The sequence below is a fragment of the Trachypithecus francoisi genome, unplaced genomic scaffold (genome assembly GCF_009764315.1).
Source record: "Trachypithecus francoisi isolate TF-2019V2 unplaced genomic scaffold, Tfra_2.0 Lachesis_group15, whole genome shotgun sequence".
NCBI classification, from domain to species: Eukaryota; Metazoa; Chordata; class Mammalia; order Primates; family Cercopithecidae; genus Trachypithecus; species Trachypithecus francoisi.
The window spans coordinates 66,526,260-66,531,064 of NW_022681460.1; positions in this window are offsets into that span (position 1 = coordinate 66,526,260).

Consider the following 4,805-nt stretch of genomic DNA (forward strand, 5'->3'; position numbering starts at 1 on the left):
GGGACATGGATGAAGCTGGAAACCATCATTCTCAGCAAACTATCACAAGATCAGAAAACCAAACACCGCATGTTCTCACTCATAAGTGGGAGTTGAACAATGAGAACACATGGACACAGGGAGGGGAACATCAAACACTGGGACCTGTCGGGGGTAGGGGACTAGGGAAGGGATAACATTAGGAGAAATACCTAATGTAGGTGACCGGTTGATGGGTACAGCAAACCACCACGGCACGTGTATACCTATGTAACAAAACTACACGCTCTGCATATGTAGCCCAGAACTTAAAGTATTGATGATTAAAAAAAAAAAGAAAACACATACACACATATACACAAGTTATTGACTTTATTATATTTTTAAGTTTTTTAGAGTTATCATGTAGATTGAATGCTACAAAAGAATGTTCTTATTAAATTTATTAAATCTGCATGACAGGCATTTGAGCAATTCAGATGTGTTAAATACCTAATTGTAGTTTGAAGTGTCTAAGTAGATTTTGTTATTTAAGATAGGAAATTTTAGTTTTTAACTTATGAACTAATCTAAACATTTATCAAGGAATGTGAAAATAACTCTTCTTATTTTTGGACAATTGCTATATTTCTAAATAAAAAAGAAAGATTCGCAAACTGAATTTAAATGTTCAGAAAAATGAAGATTCTTAATTTATAGCTTTAATAATTTGAATACTAATGTTAAACTCTGCTATAGTCAATGATTGGGCAAGCAGACAGAATCTTTCTTTCTGGACATACAAACTCTGATTTTTAAGAACTCCATTGATAATTTCCATTGTGATCTCAGAGACATAGAGTAACTTGGTCCACATAGACCGAGTTCCATACTGGGGAAACACGCCATAGGGGAGGAGTTGTGCACGTGCAGTTCCCAAAGAGGTCATGCTGTTCCTAGATGCTGACTGGAATGTCTAACTCACTCCTCATTTTTCAAAGTTTCATCTTTTCATAGCTGCGTGATTTCTTCAAGGTCTTTCTTCTCCCCCACAACATTATTTAGACTCGTTTATATTGCCATATGTAGTCATTTAACATTCATTCCATTCTATGAATGTACCACTGTTATTTATTCATTTTACTGTTGATGGAAATTTCAGGTTGCTTTCAGCTTCTTATTTATTAAAAGTAATTTCTGTTATAAATAATCTTATACTTATCACCTGTTTGCACATGCAAGAGTTTTGCTAGTATCCGTAAATATCTAGGATTGGAATTGAAGGGTGAATTAAAATAGGTGATGCCAAAGGTTGTACTGATTTCTGCTGTACATCAGCATAGGAGACATCCTGTTGCTTTAGGTCTTTATGAATACTTGATAGTGCCAAGATTTTTAATATTTGCCAGTCCTGTAGGACTAAAATTTTATACCAATGGGGTTTTAATTTGTATTTCTCTGATTACAAATGAGCTGAGAATCTTTTAATGTTTTTAATATTTGGTTTCCTTCCTTTGTGAAATATTTATTTTAGTCCATTTTTTCATTAGGTTATTTATTATTTTTAATGGACCTTGACACATAGGAAGAGATATGTATTGTATGTATTATTAATTCATAGGAGTTCATTGTATATTCATGATCCTGGTCCTTTGTCAGTTTGATGTATGGCAAATATCTTCTTCCAGTTGATGGTATGCATTTTTACTCTCTCTTTTAATGGCTATTTTTGATGAACATAAATTCTTATTATGTAATTTCTTCTGTCAATATTTTCCTTTATAATTTACATCCTTTGAATTGTGTTCAAGAGCGGCCTAAGTACCCTGAGGTGATAAAGATATTCTCCTATATTTTCTTCTAAAGATTTTTTTTGGTAAAAACACACTTTTATTTTGAAACACTTTCAAGCTAATAGATATGTTGAAAAGATAAAAATAGTACAAAGGACCCCAGTATACCCTATTCCCAGATGCACATATTATTTACATTTTACTCCCATTTTCTTTTGCATTCTCTTTCTCACCTTTTGAAAATCTCTTTCTTGAAACCTTTGATGGTAAAGTAAGTAAGTCATGGCCCTTTACCCAAAATACTTCCAATTATTTTTTTATGAATAGCAATATGCTTCTAAAAGTTTTAAAAATTTACTTCTCCCATTTAAATTCTTGGTCCATCAATAATTCATTTTTGAGTAAGTTATGAGGCAGAGAGACAATATAAATTTTTATGGAGATATCCAAGAGTCCCACACTCTCTGCAAATAATCCAACATTTCCTCTGTAATGTTACTTACAACAAATATCAAGATTTCACATGTGCATGGATCTGAGTCTGGGCTCTTCAATTTGTCTCTTTGGTCTGTTTGTCTGTCCTATGAAGATAGACTACATTATCTTAATTACTGCAGCATTGTAGTAAGTCTTGATATCTGACTGGGGAAATCTCTCCACGTACTTTTCTTCTTCAAGAGTGTTTTAATGACCATAAGATCTTTACTCTTTCATTTAAATTTTAGAATTAGTTTGTCAATTGCCAGGAAAAGTCACTTGGGGATTTTGATTAGAAATTCATGAAATCCATTGTTAAATTAAATAAGCAAGAGGCCAGTAAACTGAGGTTGTCTTTGTACCTTGATTTCCTATGCAACAAACTGCAACCTAACTTAGCGTGTACTAAACTCGACATTTTTTTCTAACAAATGGCTGGATTTCAGCCAATCACAGGTAGCTAACTGATTACATCATGAGAAAATAAGGTGAATGCCAGCTGTAGTGATTCAGATGGTTTCTCTACTTGGCTTCCATATTCAGTCTATTTCCATAGCTAATTGCTCATGCTCCTGGGTAGAGCTCTCTGAACCTCTTCTGGTTCTGAATGCTGCCTGATTCATGAAATGTTCTGTGCTCAAATAAATTCTGCTAAACTTAATTTGTCTGAAGTTTGATTTATAATACTATAAATCAATTTTCTAGGAACTGACATCTTTGCAAAATTGATCTATGAAGTTAGTATGTTCTTCTATTTAGTTATTTAAAAAATCCCTGTAATAAATGTTTGTAGAATATTTTTGCGGAAAAATATTAAAATTAAGCACATTTTTTCATATTTATGTCTCAGTATTGTATATATTTCTTGATATTATAAATGGTATTTTTAAAAAGTGTAAAATTCTAAATGTTGTCAGTATATAGAATGCAAATTGGTATTATAGCTAGTAAGCAGGCTAGAAGCTCTAATGTTAATAATACATCTGTAAATTTTTTAGGTGGTCTATGCATAGTATTATATGATTTGCATATAGTAACAATTTTGTTTCTTTTTTCCCGATCCCTATATCTTTCAAATGTTTCTTATTTATCTAGGATGACTAGGACTCTTAAAATAATATTGAATAGAATTGAGAATAAATGTTCTTGAATTGCTCCTGATTTCAAAGGGAATAATTTGTAGTATTTCAACATTGGGTGTTTACTGTCATTTTTTTGTGAATGTCTTTTATCAAACTAGAAAGTTTTCTTCTATTCTTAGTCTATTGGACATTGAATTTCATTGAATGCTTTTCCTGAATCTCTGTGATGATTAATTGACCCTTTTTAATCTGTTAGATCAGTTACATTAATAGATTTTTCTGAGTTTGAACTAACCTTGCATTCCTAGAATAAACCTAACTTGATTGTGATATAATACATATTATGTAGGATTATATTATATAGAATTCAGTTTGTCAATATTTTGTTGAGAGTTTTGCTTCTATTTTTATGGATGAGTTTTTTTTTTCCTGATTTTACAAATTTTGTAAAATAAGTTGAGGTAATGTTTTCTCTTTTCCTGCTTGCTGGAAGAATTTGGTAAGATTGAAAGTATCTGTTCCTAAATTTAGTGAGAACTCACCTGTAGAACCATTTAGGCTTAGAGTTTCTTGTGGGAAGATTTTTAATTACTGACTTAATTTTGTTAACAGTTATCAAGCCAGTCAAATTTTCTATTATTGCCTGAGTCATTTTTGGTAATTTATATTTTTCTGGGAAGTTGGCTGCTTCATGTAATTTTTCAAATTTATTTTTGTAAACTTACTCATAATATTCTTTTTCTATCTTTATAATTACTGCTACATCTGTGGTTTGGTCCTCTTTTTATCTTGGTCTTAATATTGTTTATTTATAACTTCTCTGTCTTTTCTTGATCAGTTTTCTGGAAGTTTGCCCATTTATTAGTGTTTTTAAAGATGTAACTCTTAGCATCTTGATCCTCTTTATAGCTCTTATGTTTCCTATTTTATTAACTTCTTCTCTTGCCTTTATTCTTTCTTTTTTCTTACTATCTTTGGGTCTATTTTGTTTTTCAAAGTTAACTTCTTAAATTAAATGTTTAATGCAGTCATCTTTAATTTTTATTTCTTAAATATGATCAACATAATTATTATAGAAATTTATAAAATAAGTTGTCTTATCTGTACTGCTTTTTTTTTTTTTCCCTCTATGAGTTTGGAAGTTGTGCAGTTTATTTCTAGTCTTTTAGTGTATCCCTAGAATTTTATCATGCATATTTCATCAATGTGTCTAATGTTAATAAATATTTTATTCTTTTGAATAATCTAAATATATCCATATGCTTTTCCTTCAATTCTCAATCAATTTACATGCTATTATTGTCAGCAGGTAAGAGCTATATTTAACTCAGTCTGGTTTTTATTTTCTCATCTCCACAAATTAGACATTGTTATCTCTACGTTACTCCATGATAAAAAAAAAGTCATCACCATTTTGGGTTCCAAGGTAATTATTGCAAGTCCTAATTATTGCATGACTTACACTGGCCTTCATTGTCCTAAGGAGTGCAGACTT